Here is a 22,988-nt window from a genome sequence, read left to right as displayed (position 1 = left end):
CAAGAAGAGGGGAAAGATGGTCCCATGGAAATCCCAGCAAGGGTACATAGAGGAATGGAACTGGAATTAGACTGTAGAGGCTAGGTGAATGGCCAGTGTACAAGACGTCTATGTTACAGACAGGGGCATGATTTGGGTGTATTTGGGCCTCTTTTAATGCTTCTCTGGTGGCCAGATCTGGCCAGTTGAAAATTCCCTTTATGGAAGGAAACTCTCTGATGTCACATTGCCAGCACACCTACTCCTGTGCAAGCCCCCAAACCAGCCCCATTTCAGGGGAGGAGAGTGTCGGGGCAGGGAGGTGTTTGCCATAGGCATGGCTCTCCCACAGGCTGCTGTATCATACACTGGGGCCAGGACCAGGGATCCTGATGGCCTCTTTCATTCAGCAGCCCCAAGTGGAGTCTCAATTCAGCAGAGAACCTGGGCCAATGTTTCTCATTTTGTCTCAAGTTCTTAAAACTTTACACAAGGAGCGAAAAGCCAAGCAATAGCTACGGTTCGAAGTGCACATGCCACAGTGAATGCATGCATCCATTCTGAGCAACAGAGTCTGACTGACTGAAAGCCTCCACTGCGGAAGGGTAATCATGCCACCTGGGACTCATTAGCTAATGGTTACAAAAATGTAATGAAAAACATTTCAGAAATGCAGTGCTAAACTTCCAGAAATGTCATTATAGGCTGAAGACACATTTCTGGCAGCCATGTTATCATGCACATGGCCAGCAGCTGAACATCGCATTGCTCCAGCTCCGCTCCACAGCCGATTGTATCACCTAACGCACCACTACCAATAATCTATAGCAATCCAGGACATTTTCAGCAAACCCGTTTCTGCACATGCACCTGACAACAAAAATGTCAGTTGAGCTAATTAGTGCGTCCAGCTAGGGCAGCTGGGCACCCAACCACATGATCTGCATGCATGAAGGACCCTATTTGCTGCACTGGATTCAGCGGAAGTTTTGCCAGAGTACATTTCAAGTAAGGAATGCAGGACCTGGTCCAAAGCAGATGCTCAGCCACATCTCTGTGCACAGCAGATATTGAAATGATATCAGTTTGGAACTAGCTGAAATTTTATCCCATAAAGCACCATGTATATCTTTGGCTGTATAAAACAAACAAATAATAATGAGAAATGTAATATGCAGAAGTCAGGGAAGCAAGGAGTCAAATGGCTATACCTTCTTTTGGGGGAACAGTAGTGCCCCCAAATGGAAAAGCCAGTCCAGGCCTAAAAGAAACTGCTCCCTTAACCTAAGGAAGCATGTCCATAAAATGATTCTGATGGGGATAAGTTTTTTAAAAAGTGTATTCACTCATTTCACAAGGAACACCCATGTTTTTCTCCCTTTACAGATTTTGCAGTTCAACAACTATTCCTGAAAAGAGTTTCATTAAATACCACTCCTCATTGCTCAATAATCACTGACTGAAAGTAAAATACTGCTAATAGGTTAGCAAGGCATTCCTGTTAGTGAGATGAGTCAAAGTGAGATCAATAAATAATTGCATTTGAAGAACTATCCCAATCCTGTCCAATCGTCTTCCTAGTTAAAAGGCTGAAAGTACACCCAGACAGGGGTTCTTACAGATCTTGATTTATTTATGGATTACCAGCATCACACCGGATAATAATGTCTAACATTATACAGGTGCTTTTAAAACCACTGACTTACCTTAAAAAGGTGACTTGTCTTTAATCCTGAAGGAAGGGTGGGCAAACAGCGACTGTGAATAGCTGATGTAACATGGAGATTGGGCATTCGGGATGAATATTGGACTTGACTCAGTGCCCACTTCAATTAACATTGTACAAGGCCATAGTTGCACCATGTTCATGCCATACAGTTCTGTCACTGGAAGCCTCATAAGGTTTCCTAGTGGTGAGTGACAGGCTGCTGACAAGTCAGATAGGGTGTATGGAGAATGGCAGCATGACTGGAAAGGTGAGTGATGGATTTACGGATATAACCCCCCAAGCTAGCCACCAACACTGCCCTGCCAAAAGCATTGCCATTTTCTACCTCCACTAGGGAGATTCAGGACATATTCTAGGAGACACCCCCTCTACCCCACGGAGTCCTGCAAATTCCATACTGTTTCCTCCCCAATAAAAACAAAATCTCCCTCCCTTTCTTACTTCTCTGTGCAAATCCCTCGATCCTTCTATCCCTCCCCTCCATCTCCCTAACTTTCCTCTCGCTGGAGCCTCATGGAGCCTCCATGCAGCTCACCTACCTAGCAGCTGTTCCTCATGGTGAGTGCCCTACCGTCAGTGGGATGGCTGGGAAGCAAGCCCCCCGTGGCAGTCAGCAGGCGAACAGTCATCTATTCTGGGGAAGGCGAGTATCCTTTGACTGTGGGAGGTCGTGCCTAGCCAGCCTTGGCGGTCAGGTGGAACAAGAGGGGTGGAACAACTAGGTGGCGAAGAACCAGTGGTGAGGAGGGTTTCCAGGCTTGCTCCCGGTACTGACTTTTCTAGCCCTTGGCTGGGGAATGGCGGGCAGGCAGGCAGGCACTGGCAGGGGGAGGCTGGCTGCCGCCACTACAGGACTCCCACTCAGTGCTGTAGCAAATTGGCACCATCTCCATTTCTCCTGTGCTCAGATGATGCCACAGCACCCGCTGAAGGAGGGAGTTGACAGGGACTATATAGCACTGTGATGGGGCCATACTCTATCCCATCATCTGATGCCCCAGAAACGGCTCAGATCCATCTTCTTTAGTATTCAGTCTGTATTTTATTCCAGAACGTTCCACCACCACCAGTACAGTGCGACAGCACAGTTTTTAAACCAGACTTCTTTGAGTCCCTCTTCACCCAGGACTGTAGGAGGAAAAGAGAGCTCCCTGCCTTGGGCACGCTGGGCTCAGCTCGCCCTGTCCTCCCTCCTTTGTAACACTGCCTTTCTGGCTTTTATCAGGCTAGCTTGTTAAGTTCCTTACCTCCCTAGCCTCTCCTTCTGATTAGTTAATTACGCAATCAGCTATCACTGGGGTAACTGAGGCTACAGCCATCAGAGAGCTGAGCCCACCCTACTCTATCACAGACACATTCCCCATGTGAGCCTAAGAAGACAGGAGAAGCAAAAGCAGCTTTCTCCTTGCAGCAGTGCCTGTAGCTGCAGCCGTGGTGGGTGCACCCCTGGCGTAGCAGATGTCTGAAGGTCTGAGCCAGCTCCCATTACTGCTGTGAGAGTGAAACCAGACCCTGAGTGAGTGGCAGTCAGATGCGTCCAAGGCTCAGAGAGGGCTAAAATTTTAAGCCAAGCCAGGCCTAATAGTTTTGAGTGAGCCTGAGTAAATTCCCCCACAAATGCATACACCCCATAGCTAATTTCATGATCACAGCTAGGCACAGGATTAGCCCAAAGATGGGGTGAAGAGTCAGCAAGAGGATTATTTGGTATACGAAGCATTGCAACCCTCAGCATTCAAAAACCATGAGTCAAGACTCAAAAATCAAGAGACTGCCTTAAAAAACATGACATTTTAAAAAATGTAATGTGGGCTCTGTTTGTTCGCTTTCTGGTTCTGAGGCTGCATTTGGGTCATGTTTTCAAGCTTGTCTCCACCATCAGGAGGACTAAACACTTAACTTTTTCTGTTGTAATTAAATTTGAGAGTCTCATCCAACCATATGCCTCCAGGAGGTGGGGCTTTATGACAAACCATAGAATGGTGAGGCTCATGAAAAGATCGTGAGCGCTGGCAACTTGCTTTCTTAGTTCCTTCACCATGGGCACTCCTGCAAACCAACAGTATGAACAGGGGAGAGAGTGATCCTTCACTCGCTCATTTTATATTAAAGACTGGGCTACACAGCGAGTTACTACAGGACAAGCCAGGACACAATTCTGCAGTGCACCAGCTTGCCGCGCAATAACATCCCATGCGGACACAGCCACAGTACAGTGAAAATCCCGTGTACGCAAGCATGTGTTGAGGCAGCGGGGGGGAAAGATGCAGCTTTAGGCCCCAGTGCCCAGCCTCCAGCTACAGCAGCAGAGTCCAGCTTCTTGTTCCTTTCAGCCCTAGCTATCAAGCTGCGTGGGTTTCTCTCTTCAAGGCTCTCTTCACAAGAGAAAAGGCTAGAAATTTATCTTTTGGGCTTTTTTAAATAAAAGCTGAGCGATTCTCTTTTGTGGGGCCCAGACGCCTGGCTCTGTTAATGAGGAGCTTGTGCAAGTCCCCCTCCGCCTGCCAGTGCAATGAGAGACCTACCTCAGGTCTGTAATCCAGAGTGACTCTGCTTCCCTGCCACAGGCCTCTGTGGTACTCACTTCACCTCCGATTTCCAGTAGCAGGCTCCTCCCGCCGCAGCCTCCAGAATTAGCACTGCACCAGCAGGATCCCGCTCTTCCCTCCCTACTCTTGTTTGTTTGCAGTAGTGCCCATGATGAAGGAGCTAATAAAGCGAGTACAAATTTCTCAACTGGGACTGCATTTCCAGAGCCCTTTCCAAGGGAGCTGCATTAAGGAGCACTGATTAATGACAAATATTTCCAAAGAGCTCGGGCTGATAGCTACTACCTGGGCTATCAGTCAATTTAAAAGAAACCACTGGAGCCATTCAAATCCCTAATCTTAATCTAAGCGTTCACTGACTCTCTTCTTTCAGAAACCTGTCTAATCCCATGCTATCATTTGACATCACTTGATGGGTTAACTGTGCATTCTAACTCAAGGGAACCCACAGGCATGTGGTACATAGAGCAGCACAAATTGTTCACATTAGAATTTGTGATGGGCACAAAACCTTCAAGGTTCCCTAAGTACGCAAGCCTTCTGAGCTTACCCAACAGGACAGCCTTCTCCCACCTGGTCCCCCGCCAGTCATCCTGTGAAAATCCTCCACCCCATTCCTTATCCACTTCCACCCTGCTCTTACACCCATTCAGCCCCATACACTGGATATCCCTGAAGCTCATCTATAAGCAAATGAGATCTGGTAACTGCACTATTCACAGCTCCCCAAAGAGGCAGTAGCATCCTGGAACTAATCTCTAACAGGTATTTGGTCTCTGGGCAGCCCAGGTCCTATAGAGGTGCAGGCCAGCCAATGCACTGCTTTTGACAGGAGGTCACAAGAAAAGGGTGTGTGTCTAGCTGAGATTATGATGTGGAGGTTCTCATAAGAACAGCCATGCTGGGTCAGACCAAAGGTCCATCTAGCCCCATGTCCTGTCTTCCAATAGTGGCCAATGCCAGGTGCTCCAGAGGGAATGAACAGAACAGAACAGGTAATCATCAAGTGATCCATCCCCTGTCACCCATTCCCAGCTTCTGGCAAACAGGTTTTGTTGGTGTTCCTAGCCTCTTTCTCCAAACCCAAAAAGATGCCCTCCTGGAAGGCATGTGTTACTCAAAGACATGTTAGTGGGCTCAAATAGAAATTTAATGTTGTGTGAAAAACTGGTCAGACTAGATGATCTAATGGACAGGTGTGGGTTTGAGTTAATTAATCACTCCCTAGTTAGGACCCTAATGTATGGATGTTTGTCTGTTGTTGTTTTTAATTTGGCATTGGAGATTAATTTAAACTCTTTCAAAAAAAATGATTCTTCTTGTAAATCAATCAGTTTTAGGCCCATTTGACCTGCCAGTGTCTCTTTAATGATTGATGAGCTGGAACACAAAAATGAAACCCTCTTGCTTTAACTGCTCCCATCTGAATTTCCTTCACTGTACAAGTTCCACAAGAGACATTTTTTAAAAGGCATTTTGAGTTTCTGTCACTGATTCAAATTCTAGGTTTATAGCATGCCGCACTTCCATAGCATTATAATATGCAGAGCAGACATACAAATGGAGAATGGGCCATTAGTAAGAAATGTAACAGGACTATTTAATGAAAACATGCTCTTATTAGAAATGCACCACGTCTCAGGGACCACAGCAGGAATTTGTTAGGGTCCTTTAGTTTACTAGTGACTACTAATTAAATGCAAAATAGCAATATTGATGCAAAAAGCTATGAGGAAAATAGTTTATTAGATTCTTCCCCCCCCCTCCAAATGAAAGCATCCTCTTACAACTGACATGCTTCTTGGCCAAGATTATCAAGAAGACAGCCTTCAGATAATGAAATCTTCACTCAGCAGAGCGTGTCACTGCATTCAAAAATGGAGGGGAAGGATTTAGTTCAGAACTGTCATCAGCCTCCTCCAATATGCCGTTGGCATGAGTTCACATGGTAACCAGTAGGTTTTCCATATCTCCCACTCCTTAACGAAAGAGCCTTGCTTGCCACCCATACAACTAAGCACCCCGACAGTTGTCAAACCCTATTCCACTCCCTCCCTATCCCTTCCAATGGAGGTTGCATGCAATGCCCATGCAGCTCACTTTCTATTGTATGCCTTTGTTTCTTGTTGCCTTTTCTTCACTAGAAGGTTAGTCTCAAATAATGTCAACAGACCTCTGTAAGTCACTGTACACAGCAGAACAAAGCTTCCATTTTAATCTCTCTGGACGTACAAAGTCTCCTTTTCCACATTACTGCAAGGGCTGTTCTTTTAAGCCTTCTGAGAAAATCAAACCCCTCCCTGAGGGCGTGCTCTGACAGTGTGATGCACCAATGGCACGAATCAAAGGGAGATGCTACCTCAGGATCATTGAACGAGGTTCAGCAGAGGACTGTGATGTTTATGTACAGAAAATGTTTGCGCTATTATAAACTCTGTGTGCACGCCTGCTCCTTCACACTTTGCTAATCAAAAGTACACAGTATCAGATGACCCTGAGAACAGACGGATTCTGCTTATGTCAAATAGAGCTGTATTATCTCAATATTGAATCCTATTATAAGAAAAGAGGTTTTTTGTTTTGTTTTTTTTGGGAGAGGGGCGTTAGAATACAAACCAAAGACATCGATGCGTCTTTGAAAAGCCAGCAGTAACTCCTGTCCATATTCTACCATTTTGAGGACCTGCATATGCAAGTATGAAATATTTGCTAGCTTCTACAGGTCAGAAGATGCAGTTCACACTGGGAGATATGGATGTGGTTTATGATCTTGGCTTATTTTGGTTACCCACAACAAATATGTTCATTTTCCTAACCCAGACTTTTGCGTTGTTTAATTTTGCCTTTCAAATACATAAGGAACTTCCTGATTATTTCTCCATTGGCAATAGAACTGATCAACTTAATACCTTTGAATAGCAGCATCTCATGAATAGTCAATATTCTTTTGATCCTCCAAGGTCCCCACAGCTAATCTTGAAGATTATGAAAAGTCTCTGGCTCGGTAACGGAATATCCAGTGAAAGTGAACACAGTACTACTAGGAAAAAGAGCAACTTCTGCTCCATGCCGTCTTCTCTCCATTCAGGGAGTTTGGCACAATCCTGTCAGGGCAGCTAATGGCAGCACATCTTCTAGGGCAGTGGTTCTCAACCAGAGGCCACAAGCAGTTTTTAGGGAGGCTGCCAAACAGGACGAGCATCAGACTCACTGGGGCCTAGGGCAGAAAAAAACCGAAGCCCCACAGCACAGGGCAGAAGCTCAGAGCCCTGCCATGTGGAGCTGAAGCAGAAGCCTGAGAAACTTAGCTTCTAGGTGCCCCTGGTGGTTTGGGGCCCAGGGCAATTGCCCTGCTTGCTACCCCTTAATGCCAGCCCTGGTTTTTATATGCAGAAAACCAGATGTTGTGGCACAGATGGGCCGGGAGATTTTATAGCATGTCTAGGGCACCTCAGAAAGAAAAAGGTTGAAAACCCCTGTTCTAGAGGAGATACCTTGGGATGGGGTCTTGACATAGTGTAGAGATCTGGGATCCCTTATATTGAAGCTTCTTTTCCCCATAGATCCGTGGGCTCCATATGTTTTGAGGACAACACCCCCTCGGCACCTCTACACAGTCACAAGTAACTCGACCACTAAGGAGAGTATTCAACAGAAACCTGTCAGCATGAAGCTTACAAAGATCTGGGGCCTCTTCTCTCAGTGCAATAAGGCCCCAAAACAATATGAAAAGTTGAGCATAAGATCAAAGTGGGAACATCTGAAGGAAATACAAGTCCCAGCCTGTTGCTTGCTGAATTCTCACAATTCAGCAAGTTTTTTATTTAAACACTGATAAGATCTTCTGAAGACCATTTAATAATGATACAATAAGACAGACCAGACTTGACAGGTTTGCAATTAATTTTCATCAGCTCTTATTTACCTCTTTGATTCTGGCAGTTTTCCTCTTCTGAATTAGGAACACTAGCTCCCATTTTGTTATTTCGAATGTAGCAAAATCTCTAGTGCTGCTGGTGTTTAAACATAATATCTGTGTGGATGAAATGAGTAATAATCAAAAATTTAAGTTCTGAGATGAACCAATAAAAAGTGGGAAAAATCAAAGTGGAGTCTGAGTCAACACTCGTTCTGTTACATTTAAATAGCTAGCCAGTAATACTTGTGGAGAGGGTTCTCTCTGCACCCTACAGAGAGTAATTGGGATGCAATTAGGATATGGGGATGTTCTTCTGGGATAGGGGGATTTAGGAGGTTGTGGACTGTTTGCTCCTAACAAGACCAACAGAAAAACTGGCAGAGATTTACCACCAACTGGAGCTTCACAGCTCCTCCATCCTGGAGGAATCATCTTAAAAGATGGTCCTGGGTTTTAATGGAGTGAAAAGAAACCCTGATGACATGACCACCTATAAGGTGTGGGAAGACCAAGCCATGCACCCTAGGAAAACACTAAAAAAGGGATCCTCCCATAGTTCTCTGCAGCCCAGACCCTCTCCTGCAGATATTTTCCTAGAAAGGGAAGAGATATTCCATGTCATCTGCTGAGACCATTTTTTTTAACTTCCTGAAGAAGTGTAAAGCTATCAAGGGTCAAATCCTGCCCACCAACAGCCAATAGCTCCAGTGACCCTAAACTTATTACTCAACTGTAGTAGCAGTTCATTACCACCGCTAGGTAAACCAGTGCTAGCACTTTTCCTCAGGCTTTTTTGTGAATGGTACTCTAGGGTCCCTCTGCTATTGTAATTATGACCCTCTCTGCCTGGCCTTGAGATGCCCCCACTTCCAGTTGGCTGGGCTTGAGTTGCTGCAAACATGGCAGCTGAGAGACTGGTGTCAGGAGAAGCCAAAGCACAATTCCAAGCACAACTGGACAAGCAGCAGTGGGAGCCAGCTGAGGTCTCATTCTAGAAAAGCAATAGATTTGTCTGGAGAGGATGAAAACCACTGAACTGCAACACTGCTTTTGGACACTGCTACAACAACAGAGGCAGTGACCCACAAACCTGAAGTAGAAGGCATTAAACTGTTCTAGACCCAATCGTCATATATAGCTACATCCTAGTCTCAGTAATACTATATTCTTCCTTGAAAACCACCATGACCTGGGAGTTTCTTGATAAATTGTTGTCTTATATGACCTTGGGCAAGTCACTTAGCCTCAGTTGTAAAATATCACTTTCCTACCTCACAGGTGTATTGTGAGGATACATGCAGTAAAGACTGAACCACTTTGAGATCTGCTGATGAAAAGGACTAAATAAGAGCTAGAGATTGTTACTCTCAGTAAGAAGCACTGCAGTGTTTCTACAGGATCTGGCTCAAAGGCCAAACTCAAATATTAATTACACCCTAAGTTAAACTACTGCATAAGCAATGGCATGGCATACTATTGCAAACAGCAGAACAAGCAGCAAATTAAACACCTCTAGTACACAAAAGAATATTTCACAGAAAACACTATAAAGTTGTGCTGTGAATTAAAGAAAATCAAAAATATTCCATACACTACTCTGGCTTATGTTCTAGCATGTTTACATGCTTAACAAAAATAAAAACAGCTAATACATCTTAGTACTTTCCACTGATAAATATGTAGATGAAGATAAGTGACTTAATTAAAAAATTAAGAGAGTCTAGATCTACCATTATTCAGTTCTTAAAAATTTATATATCAGTGTTGTCCTGATTTACTACAGCTCAAACAGATTAGCAATATTAGCTAAGGTAAGAGTCAGAGAACAAATAATTCATTAGTGTTATTAACAAACCCTAATAAAATGCTGTTGAGCAGATGCCACAAGAAGTGTGAATTATGCATTATTTGTACATAATATGTACATGATGAAAATATATGATGGATTTTTAGAACAAGGATGATTATCTGGGATAGGTAAAGAAGAGATGGGGGAAGTATTCATTAAAAGTTTTAAATTAAATGTTTACAAATTTTATTGTAAAACAGTATGATTCTGTATTATAAAACCCATCATTAAAGCTTCATAAATTAAGAAACTAAATCTAATCTATAGTATTGGCTGGAAGTTAGAACCTTATTTTCCATGTACTATATAGTTTGAAATATTTGCACATCAAAACAGACTCTGCTTTTACACTTGGGATCCCAAAGCTTTGTAAAAGAAACTGTGAAAAGAGTAAACTTTGAATCTCAATTTCTTCAGGAAGCCGAGTTTTTCTAGTCACCGTAAGTGTCCTTTTCTTCTCAGGGTGACCTTAACTTTCAGATGTGTAAAATGGTTTCCCTTTGAGTTCAGTTCTACTGTGTAATACATTTTAAAAATAACTATTTATCTTCTTCAATATATTAGTCAAATATACCAGGAGAAGCCTCTTTGGGTATTTTTGTTCTGAAGTTTGCCCAAGCTTAAGTCACTGCTGATTTAGAAGAAATGATACATTTAGTAACAAGCAAACAATCATGAATATATTTGCTGGAATGCCAGCTCTGCATTCGCCTATGTCAGCATATTTAAGTGTATCACTTGTAACTATATATCTATGTATATCTACACAGAGCAAGACATAACCTAATATAATTTGAAAAGAATGTTTTACACGACACATATTACACTGTTGCCAGCCTGATTCATTGATATTGTGAAAACACATAGGCCTGAGTTTCTGAAAAATGTAAATGAACTGCAAATTGACAAAGCTGTTTTTAAGTTAAGTCAGGTTTATTTGTGAAATGCAGGAATCAATACGTTACTCAAAAGGGTGTATCTGTGCAAAAGTTTTAATATTAAACAGATTTCAATGCTTTTAGATTTTGCACTGCTAATCATCATGATCTCAGCTACTTCCACTTTGTAATGACAATAATGAATAAACATGCTGTAATGAAGGACTCGGACCTAACAAGCTGATCAGTTGTTAATTCTATAAAATGAGTAGAACGTGTCCTTACTATCAATATCTAAATAAACATCTATTTGTGAAACTAATGTGACTAATGTATATCCTCCAGCTAGTCTGGCCCTTCTCCTTAATAATGTTATTATCATTTTGGTCATATTTAAGGGGAACTTGAACAGAATTATTTTCTTGTGCTTTTTAAAAAAAAAAGTAGCAGCAAAAATTGGTTTGACATTTAAAAACAAATTGCATATGTATTACATGGACGGTGCAGTTTTACTGATAGCACTCCAACTAGAAATACAGAAAGATCCATTCAAAAACCCATTTTATAATGTTATTCTTAAACCTTATTGTTCATAACCAAACAGCAATTTTAGTAAAGTATAACTTATTACATCTTTTGCTTTAACCCTTGGTGTAGCAAAAGAAAAAAAGATTTTAAATAGAAGACTGCAGTACATGATAACTGTAACAGAACATGTTATTTGTATATAAAAATGTACTTACACCAACATTACAAATTGGTTTATTTAGTATGGTGTTTTTAGCAAAGAGGAGAACCAAATTGGTAAAAATCAATTTTGCAGCAAAATTAAATTATATATATTCTAAATACAAATAGCTACAAAATTATTATATATAGCTGCCATCATTTGCTGCAGTCCTAAACAAGATTTAACATTAATAGCTTATTCATTGCTAAAAGTCCAATTCAATGAGAAATATGTTCAGCTTCCACACTGCAAAAGCCTACCAGTGCTAAAAACATTGATTTTCCTCTGGCTTTCATGGCCTTTTGCAAAGAGACTAGTTAAATGCTGGTCCCCTTAATCCTCCCAACAAAACAACAAACAGAAAGCTGGAGAATAGGCTGTGACTAGAGAACAAATGTGATCTGCAGTTTCTGAAGTATATTAACATTATCTGAGAAATACTCAAATTTAGATACAACTTCTTAACATGAAGCAATTATGTTTCACCTTTACTCATGCCAGTAAGTCCCATTGCAGAATCCAATTCTGGTTGCAGGGTTCTGTGGACAGAAGCAGGGTCAGAATTCTTTTGTCCTTATGCATACATAACTGCTGCTGAAGTCTGTGAGAGTACTGGATAGTGTACCTAGGGGATGCAGGATTATACCTTAATTTAACTATTTAAATCCTAAACAATTGTATTGCCCTTTTAATTGGTTTGTTTCTCTCTATACTGCATGGGGGAAATGGAATAATGCAAATTAAATCAGCTTTTGAGCCCCATTTCGAGTATCAGATGCAGAAACTGGGGCATTTCGGGATGCATTATTGGTTGGCTTGGAGCCCATGCAAAATTGTTAAGAACTGAAACTCATGTAACAAGTCATTGGAAGGAATATTTCCCCTACATTTGCAATAAGCTCTCACATTTTGACTAATAACTTTGATGTTATTTGTCAGGGTTTTGGCTGGGGGAGGCAGTAGAACAGATATGCTTCTGCACAGGATGGACATAAAGGGATCTTCTGGGGATTTTTCCAGGTTGGTGGGGGACAGGGAGTTAGTTTATTTATTGGCTGGCTGAGGTAAATTATCTCCATTGAATTATTTAATGCTGCAGGCAGGCTGAGTTAATCTATGTCTACGTTAGCATTTAACGTTGCTGGGTAGTTATCATTGTTATGGTAAGCTTAATTATTTTTGAGGTGCTCAAAGCTTCTCTATGGTCTTTTTATTGTTAAATCTAAATACATGAATGTCCTGAACTATTAATGACATGCACAGGGAGACAAAAGTAGATTTTTTTGGTAGAAGTGCTTTTAATTTACAAGGATATGCTGAATGCCATTTATTTGGGATCCATTCCTCTGATGCAGCATTCCATTAATCCTTCCATAAAATAAACCATCCCTCCCATTAATCCTTCCATAAAATAAACCATCCCTCCCTGCATTCGTCTGTGTCAGGTAGATCTAGAAATTGGAGGAGATTCCTTCTCAAATAAGACTCTCCTAAACAGTAGGCTCATTGCAGATTTTTAAAGATATGTGTTTGTGAAGATATTTGGATTATGTTAATACCTACTCATTTATGCTAAAACATTTAAAACTAATAAATCATCCAGCCACTGTTAGATTAAAACTCAGTTTTTCCCATTTCTTTCCCTTTTTGCCCAGAATCAAGCAAACCCTGCAGTTGGTAAACATTTTCCCAGTAACCCACTGGAAATAAATTTCAGCTTCAGCCATGCAAGTTTCAAATGCTTTCTCATCCCATTCCTCAGAATAATGCATGTTCACCTGAAGTTTCAGAAATGCTGGTTAATGAACTGAAATAATGGAAGTGAATCCATCTGTTGAACCCCCTTACAGCAATTCTTCAATATTCCAACAAGTTATGAAACCATTTTCAGATTCAATTGCCCAAGTACTTTTATATACAAATGGGCTTGTACCGATATTTTGTTTAAATTGTATTGCATCAGTCTTAAACTCTAGGTGCTTCACAGGAATTAAGCAGACAATATTTGGTACAAAAATTAATATATCAAACAGCCCATATTCTGTTAATGCAAGCGCAGCAGATAATCCTCATGGGTCCTCTACACCTGTGTTCATGCTGCATGGCTCCTTCCTCCATGAGCAGTTCCACTGAAATCAGTGCAGCTACACCAGGGAGTAAGGCACTGTGCCACAGGACTAAAGGCAAAAAAGTCAGGCCCAGCAACAACATCTCTGAGTTAATCCTCATCTATCCACCATGCAGCCTGGTCACCCACCTCCTCCCACCACACCTATGAAAAGAGGTGGGGTGACTGTGGCCACAGAGCTCAGTCTCATAGGGAGGCCCTGCCAGTCACAAAGATCTCCTAAGCAGTTCTATGGACCACTTCAAATCCAGAAACAGCAACTGTTTGTCTGTTGTTAAACCACAGGTCCTCTAACAAGCAGCTACTGGAGCCTCCAGCAACAGACGCAAGGTATGCAGTTAGCTGCACATGGAGACCAGCAAAGCCAACCACCCACTTTTTCTGTTCATTAGCAGAGAGCAGAAGGAACTTCCTGGAGAAACGGCTCAGTCAATTTCCTCCACCAGCCTGAGTGCCTGGCGGGTACAGGGCAACAGCAGAAAGTAGCCAGGTCCACAAAGATTTTTTTTCCAGGACTCATCATTCCCAATGGCTGGGAGCAGGAGAGGGGGGTGAATGGAAAGGATTTGTGGGGTACCCACTAAATGTGCCCTAGGATCTTCTATTTTTTTTGGAAGCAGGGGGGATTAGGGAGACCCAAAAACTAATTTTACTAGGATGGATCCACTATGTCATGGATTGGATCCTCAAGGGTTATTGGTGCTGAAGATCCAAACCAAGGTTTCTTCTGTTTTAAAAAAATTATAGTTAGTCTCAGCAGGCTGAATGAATTTTACCAGGAAAAATAATAAATGATGCTTTTTTCTGAAGTTGGAAACTTGCTGTCTCCAATGTTATTAGCATGTTATAGTGATTTAAATTAAAAAGGAAACATTTATTTTATCACCTTGATTTCATCTCAGTGCAATATAACATTCTAGAAACAGGAAAATATTACAGCTTAGCATCCTAAATTCACTACTGTAACAAGATAAATCCATCCTTAGTAATGAAAACTTCTGCACTTCACTACATAAATACATCTGCAATGTACTTCTATTCACTGATCAAACTGTCAGGAACACACAGACTTTTCATTGACTAATGGGAACACCAAAGACATCCTAAGGTAACTAGACCCAACCAGTCATACATACCCTGATCCTAAAATACCACAACCTCAACAATGTTAAGCTGAACAATACAGCAAAAAATATGGGATTCCATTCACTCACCAATAACTTATGCTAAGGTTTTAATTCCTAATATATCCATGTCTCTTGCACACCCATGGAAGAACAGAATCCTGCTATTTAATTGCTATATCATATTTTCAAGCTATCACAATTTTCTGTGCATTGCAATGTTTGCCACTGAAAGGCATCTCAATACAAAAACCAAAACTTAATTTTGCAAAGAATTACTAAACATTCAGTGCCATTCCGTCTGCTTTGAGATCTGGATTTGGCCCTCACTCTTACTAAAGCTACTGAACAAAGGGCCAAATTCTCCACAGACTTAAATAATTAATAACCCTTGAAATCTGTGTCCAAGGAGAATGTGATGCATAGTTTGTAAAATGCAAGCATAGATTCAGATATCCTGAACTGTACAAACACGAGCCAGAGGTTTGCAATTCATCTAAAAATTGTTAAAAGATCTTCTGTTAATTGTTTTATCCAAGCCTAGGGCTTGCTCTGACAACCAGAATTAGGTTTTCTTTCTTCTTGATACAGCGCGGGAAAAATTGCTTATTGCCATTTTAGAACCAAATTGTTGCTGTCCCAATCTACCTTTACCAGGTGTAAGTTGTTCCCACAATCAGAATGGCCAGGCTTAGCCCAACTGAAAACACACACCTCTTATCAGCAGGACTTTAACAACATAATTAAACATGTACTGCAGGTAGCGGTTCAGAAAACAAAGGCAGCAAAGCCCAAACCTTTTTTTTTTTTTTTTTAAATAAAGTACATTAACCAAACTCTGTTACCTGTAGTACTGCATGCAAAGCATGGTTTATAAATACTGTTGCTCCTAGTCTCCCAGAATACAGGAGCTGTCATTTCAAACAAGAAAAAGAGACATTCTTTGTGTGGGCACTTTGTTGAGGAGAATATCCTACAAGACATACCTGACCATGAAGGTTCTATTGTCAAAGCTCTCCCGCTGTGTTTCAATTACTATTACATTTTACAAAAATTAGTAGCACCACCATGAAATTTGGTTCTACTTTCCTTTATTTGGGCTGTCCACTGGCATAATTCCATTGACTCCAATAGAGTAAGTTCTAGCAAGAGAGGAATCAGGGCCATGGCATAAAGGAGTTACAAAGCGATCACTTAAAAAGTGTTCCATTTCAGTGATGTGGCTTGTGGAAATCTGCACTAACCTGCTGGTTCCTATTGGCTTTCCTGGGATTCTTTAGAGCAGCACAGACACTCTGCTTACAGTGGCACAACCCCAAAGTAAATTCCCCTGGTTTGCAAGCGCTCAGCATGCATTACAGCTGAAAGCACCATCCAGCCAATGCAGGAACGTTAGCTGGCTCTATGAACATATGCTGTGGAAAGTCTAGCATTCCTTGCTCCTGGAAATTTCTTTAATACACTGGCTTAGGCACGGACACGTACGCTGCAGGAGAAGGATGAAATGTTTGCTTTGCAGCATCCAGGTTTTATTAACTATACTCTCCCCTTATGGTAAAATAAAATAAAATTAAGCATAGTTGTAAATGAAGTACTTGATCCTGCAATGGCTTTACAGCAGGAAGAACACCCATTAATGTCAAAGGAAGTCCCAAGTGTGGAGCACTTTCAAGATTTTATAGGGACCTTTCTTCAAGGAGAACCTGAAAATTGTTTATTGACATTAACTACCGTCAGCCAAACACCTCATTATTGTTTACCTGCACATACACATTTTTAGATCAGAAGCAGTGTCGGACAGCTCCAGTCCTCCTTACTCAGGCACAACCATCCTGAGAGCTTCAGTCTTTACTGCCGCAACATGGGAGTTTTGACTGACTGAGTGAGGACTGCAAGAGTTGGCCATAGCTAAATAAAAATGATTGGCAGAGGGGAATCAAGGAAGACAGCATACACATTTTCACTACTACTGATCACCAGTTCAAATCCAACCCATGCCTGCAGCTGCAGTGGGAAATCACTACCATGTCATACCTCAGGGGTTCTCAGACTTTTGTACTGGTGACCCCTTTCACACAGCAAGCCTCTGAGTGCGACCCCCCCTTATTCATTAAAAACACTTTTTTATATATTTAAACACTATTATAAATGCTGGAGGCAAAGCAGGGTTTGGGGTGGAGGGTGACAGCTCACGACACCCCCTCCCGTGTAGTAACACTGTGACCCCCTGAGGGGTCCCGACCCCCAGTTTGAGAGCCCCTGCATTACCTGTTTGGTGACGTATGTGAACTGAAATGACAGTCTTAGGGCTTCCTCCACAGCTCATTGATATCGATGGAGTCTTTTCAACGAGTTTTGGATCACGCCCTCAGCAGGCAGTTCTGCACATCGCATAAACCACAGTGACCTAAACAGAGGCCAAAGATTGAATGGGGCTAGGGACAGAGCTACTATCTCATTTCTAGAAGGCAGAGGACCCCTCAGAAAGGACTGAAGCCCATTATCACGCTTGCTTTAGCACTGCTGAAGCTGATCTTGTTCTCTAATTAGGGGATTTCAACCTTCAAGGCTGTCCACCCAACACCCTTCACAAGCACTAAATTCACTCAAAATAACAAATTGTATTAAATTTAAAACGGCAAAGCAAAAACTCTGCAATAGTGTCAACTAAAAAACATTACAAAAATTACATTTCACACAGATGAAAATCATTACAATTCTCCAGAGACTTCCCCTCTCTGCAGTAACCCATGTCACTTCCTAGCTAGCAAAAAACATGCCACCGGATATCAAAAGACTGTAAGGTTCTTCTAATTTTAATATTCCTCCAATCAAATAATGAGTTGTTTACTATCTTCTAATTTTAAAGTAATTCATTAATTGTATTCTGTCACATCTTACGGGTAGCCAAGGCATGAGAACAACACACACTTCTGGGGAACAACACGGGCAGTGTGGGAATACTTCATGCGGTTCACAGAAATGTAATGCTTCCTACATATATTCTCACTTCAATTTGTATATATTATTTAATAATTGCAAAGAAACAATATAAATGAAACACTCCAGTGACTGAACTTGGAGCAACAAAATATTTTTAAATAGGCTCAAAAGTGTAAATTCTAGGGAATGTGAAAAAATAGTGGAGGAATGTATACCCGTTACAAGCAGACGATATTTGGTATATCCACAAGTGGGTTTGATTCAGCTTCCACTGAAGTCAATCAAAATCTTTTCATTGGATCAGGCCCAAAATGATAATGTAACAATAATGTTTAATTGAGTGTCATGAAGTGGAAGAGAACAGACTGTACGTAGAGATTATGTGCATTGCAAAAGTTGGGTCAGATTCAGTAATATCGGCCCAATACTGCAAAAGCTATGGAAAGTTATTGTTTGTTTGTTTTTATTGGGATGTAGCAAGGTAGTAAAAACATAGGGGCCAGGTCTGCCACCCTTCCTGGCTACTCATGTAAAGATTGCAGTAGGATCGCATCCAAAGCACTAATGGTATTTGGTGCCTGCAGATATATGATATATAGAAACATGATTGTTCAGATGACAATTCATGGTCTGGATTGAGAACTCATCAGGTTGGGTGTTGTTTTTTTTTAAATAATCAGGCAGTAGCACACTGTACTAGTGTCTGGTTTATTGAAAACTAAGGTATCAACATTCAACCCATCTCAACCAGAAATCTTTGAAAAATTCAACTTCTTTGGGGGCAGGGGGCAGGCAATCCAAACTTGTTAAGAATTGGTCCATTCTGTCAACACTTGCCCTATTCATCAGAAGCAGCAATACAGAATCACTAAATCAGTTTTAGATTACAGTTCAGGTCAATGTGTGTCCAAAGCAGTCACCCGATTGGATGTTGGTGATGTCATACCCCCGTGACTGCAGTTTTAACGTCATGCACATTACCCCAATTATCTACATAGCAAGTATCATCAGCGTAAGTGCTACAGTAAATCACTGGAACAGAGACTAAAGCTACTTGTTGAAAGGGAGTGAAAGAGATCGGGTGCTTTAAAATGGTTATCTTCAGGTTTTATTTTCGCAGTGGAATGGGGTCAGCAAAGAATGCCTGTTTCATTGAGAGGAATGGGGATTGTAATATCCCTAGCTAAAATAAAGTGTGTGTGTGTTCAAAAGGTCCCATTTGAAAATGTTAAGAGGTTGCCAGTGGTGAGACAACAATTGGTCCAGGAAATAAAAACTATTTCAGAAACCATAATGTTTGGCAAAATGAAGTCAAATCCATTTCTCAGGAACAAAAATGTAACCGTGACATTTTCACAGGTAGAAGAGCCATGAAAGTACGTTATTTACATGAAATATTGATACTCTCTTAGTAATGTAAATTGACGTGCTGGTACTTTCTTAGGGGGGTGGCAAGGCAAGTCAAATCTGAAGGCAGATGTACTTTAAAAAAACCACTGTAAAATGCTAGGTCTACCAATGGAGGTCCTGCTTGGTGAATTGATGCACATGTGAAAGGCAGCTTGCCCATACCCAGCTGGTCACTCTGGGAACAGACAAGTCATTATTTATCCATGATTCGGATAACTGCATTCATGAATATAAGTCACTTCATGGATTAAACCGTACCATTACCTGTCTGAAGAACAAATGTTGCACTTCACTAATCATTTAGTGTAAAAGTGTTATTAACAAAGTGCAAATTCCTATTGCTCCCTTGAAATATACAGAGCAATTATAATTACAGACCATGCAAATATGCACGGAGTGCATGCTATGAAACACGGTGTCAGAAAAACACACATGTCAAAGCAATTCCGCAACGCATCTGTGCTCAGGCTGTGATGCGGTGATTAAGCACACACCTGGGAGGATTCTCAGCGGCACCCGAGGAGTGTGCTGTCGGGAGTTATCTATTCCCTACCGCTGAGGAATCAGTGGGAAAGAGTCAAACTCTAATTTAAATTGGCGACACAAAAAAAATCCTATGAACCTTCTTCTTATTTTGAGTATTTTCAGCACACACAGCCGGGCAAAACGGGGCGCAGCTGACAGCGGACCCGCTCGGGACAGGCGAGAGAACAGTTCAGCGCGGCGCTCGGCGAGTGTCCCGGAATCAGAGCAGTAACTCCGGCTAAACAAACCCAGCCCTGCTGGGAAGCGAGGGAAGCTCATTTGCGGGAAGGCTCGGCTCTGCAGCCCTTCGGACACAAGCGATCCCAAGGAAACGCAAAGCTACCGACACTAGCCGGCCCCGTTCACTCGTGCAGCCGGAGTGGGGGGAAGAGGACTCCGGAATCACATTGAACTCGGGGGGCTGACGGGACCGAAACTTTGTTCAGCCCCTTCCAGGGCTTCCCTGCCTTGCATCTCGAGCGCTCGGGGGAAGAAAAGAGGCGGAGCAGAGGGGCAAGGAGAGCCCGGCTAACCAGCGCTCCGGGCCAGGAGGAGGGTGGATCGCGGCTGTCCCAGGACCCGGGGGGTCGAAGCACTTGTCTCCCCGCGAAATGTCACGCTTTATTGATGAGCCACCCGGTGTGATTAAACCGGGACCTCAGGAGCGCTTCCTCGGCGGGCCCGGCTGCAGGGGGTCAATAGGCAGGAGGAGGGAGGGGACCCTCCTCCTGCACCCCACAGTCCAGGCACATCTCTGCCCTCCCCCCCAGCAACCGCCCGATCCGTTCGGCACCAGCTGCACTCGGGCAGTTCCCCCCGGCCGCCGCTGCTGCCCCGCTAGCCGCAGCAGCTGCCAGCCACTGGGGAGTCCTGGGGCAGAGCCCCCCTCCCGCCGTGAGCAGCCTCTTCGCCAGACCGCCCCCGGGCACAGCACTAGCCATCGCCGCCCCCCAGCTCGCCCGGCAGCCACTGGCCCGGGCTCCGGGCTCGAACTCACCGCAGCTCGCCCGGGCTCTCCCCGGAGGGAGGGTGACAGGGTGACCCGCACTGGGGCTCTCCCCCTGCTCGGGGCCGCTCACCCACGCACCCCGGGGTCCCCCGAGAAGCGGGGAGCCGGCACCGAGCAGCCCCGCCGCCGCGGGATACCAGGGGACAAGCGCTCCCGGGTCCTTTCGGAACAAGCCCCTTCCCCGGACTTAGGGGTCCCCGGCCGCCGCAAGGAACCAAAGGGGGGACCCGGGGCTGGCGAGCCGCTCGCTCCCTCCTCCCCGAAAGTTGGGAGACCCAGCCCAGGCCCGGGGCTCACCTGCAGCCGCTCTGTCTGCTCCAGCGACGGACGGACGGGGCCAGCCCTCTCCAGACCCGCCGTCAGCCGTGCGCCGGGGGCCGCCGGGCGCTCGCCATGTGGCCGAGAGGCCGAGCCCCGCGCCCGGCTCCGGGGCGCAGCTGCAGCCGCTGGGTCCCGGCGGCCACTCACCCAGGCTCATCGCCCATGGCCCGGGCAGAGCCGCCGGCCGGAGCCAGCCAGGGAGGGAAGAAGGAAGTTCCGAAGCGGCCGGATCGGTGGGGCGGGTCGCGCCCCCCCCAGCACCCCGGACTCCCCCTGCGGCCAGCTGCGTCCAACTCCCGGGCGAGCCCCAGCGCGGCGAGGGGAGACTCAGCCGGGGAGGCTGCAGCTCTGGTTAGAAACTCGAGTGGCCCAGAAAGCCACCCCCCTGCCCATGGCAGCCGGCCCTGATTGGCCAGCCCCGCTCCCTCCCCCGCCGCTGGCTGCGGGGGGGGGGGCAGCCGGCCCCCAGGTCTCCCTGCCCCTCCCCGTGCTTTCCGGGCGGCCCTGCTGGAACCACCCGCTATCGCCAGAAGGGGAAGGTTTCCGAGCCTTCATAACGGGGCTGGGGGAGGGAGATTTCAGAGTGAGCTGAGTCCTGAGACCTAGCCGCGCCCGCTGTCCCCCATCCCCTGCAAATACTGGGCGGGCTTGGGGTAACCAAGGCTGCGGACGCTGCCAGCCTTGGGCCAGGGCCGTCTGCGCGAACAGCATAAGCCGCGGGGGCTAAGGAACCACCTGGGAGCGACTGCAAACTCATCGATCTCGTACGCGGACAGAGACCCAGGAACCCACATTGGCGGGGAGCAGACCTCGGACATCATCTTCTCCCCTCTCCCGTCCCCTTGTTTATGCATCTGCCTTCCAGTTAGTGTTCCTTACCCAGTAAGTATCAGAGGGGTAGCTGTGCTAGTCTGTAGCCACAAAAAAAAGGAGGAGTCTGATGGCACCTTAAAGACCACCAGGTTTATCTGGGCACAAGCTTTCCTGGGTAAAAAAACCCACTTCTTCAAATGCATGGAGTGATACAGATACAAATTACAGACACAGGCATAGATAGATATTGTTTCCCTCACCCCACAGGAGGACCATGTCCACATTTTGACAGGCGGTCCCATTCTCCATTACTGTGGTCCCTGCAACATAAAGAGGGATGCCTGAGTGCAAATGCCCCTCAACACAGACGTCTCCACTTTCAGTCTGGCAAACAATTCTCAGGTCAGCCAGGGATGTGGGAACTCTGAAGACTCAGAGCTCAGATTATCATCCTGGAAGATGGATGCGCCTCAGCTGACCCCGCAAAGGCTCCAAGCAACCTTCCCAAATACACTAACCCTTCCTTTAAACAGAACTTGGGTCCCTCTGCTTGCTACCTCTTCAGATGGAGGGAGGAAGCACAGTACTTGTTGTTCTTCCTTTAGCATCTTCCTACAGCACCCTATTCTCTTTCTTTCCCCCTCTTTCTGCTCCATAAGGTTCCCAATTCCTCTTGTCCCTGCCATCACATGACAGCGCATAGTAAAAGTGGAGACGCCTTTTGTTTCTGGGAATTCTATGCCTGCTGCATCCCCAGAGTCCTGCAAGGGAGGAAACACAAGTTGTTTGCCGTGCAAGATCTTGATGTTTTTCCCAGGTTGCATGGCACACGCTGCTCTCCCACTCAGCCCAAGCTTTTAGCTGTCTAGCAGAGCCACTGCTAGGATCAGAGACCTGGGCGTACCCTAGCTGGGGGAAGAGGACAAAGCCAATTCCCAAGCAAAGGGTTGGTCTGCAAATCCAATCAGCATCTTCTTTTGAAAACACTGGCAACTTGGCAGGCGTGATAGCACGCCAGAGGCTTGACCTGCCAACCTTCCTTTGGTCACAAGTCTGGTCAGTAATATGCTGCATCCATAAGA

General features: G+C 44.4%; 1 protein-coding gene across 2 annotated transcripts in view; it reads right to left on the bottom strand.

The window, feature by feature from the left end:
• TAFA4 (TAFA chemokine like family member 4) overlaps positions 1-17,254 on the bottom strand; it is a 101,219-nt gene extending 83,965 nt beyond the window's left edge. For both annotated transcript variants that reach the window (XM_030569701.1, XM_030569702.1), the window contains exon 1: positions 17,154-17,254. The gene's annotated coding sequence lies outside the window, so the exon portion shown is untranslated. The remainder of the gene's footprint in view (positions 1-17,153) is intronic.
• Positions 17,255-22,988: the final 5,734 nt, after the last annotated feature.

This window comes from Gopherus evgoodei, chromosome 7, assembly GCF_007399415.2.
Source record: "Gopherus evgoodei ecotype Sinaloan lineage chromosome 7, rGopEvg1_v1.p, whole genome shotgun sequence".
Lineage (NCBI taxonomy): Eukaryota > Metazoa > Chordata > Testudines > Testudinidae > Gopherus > Gopherus evgoodei.
This window is presented reverse-complemented; position numbering and strand designations above follow the sequence as displayed.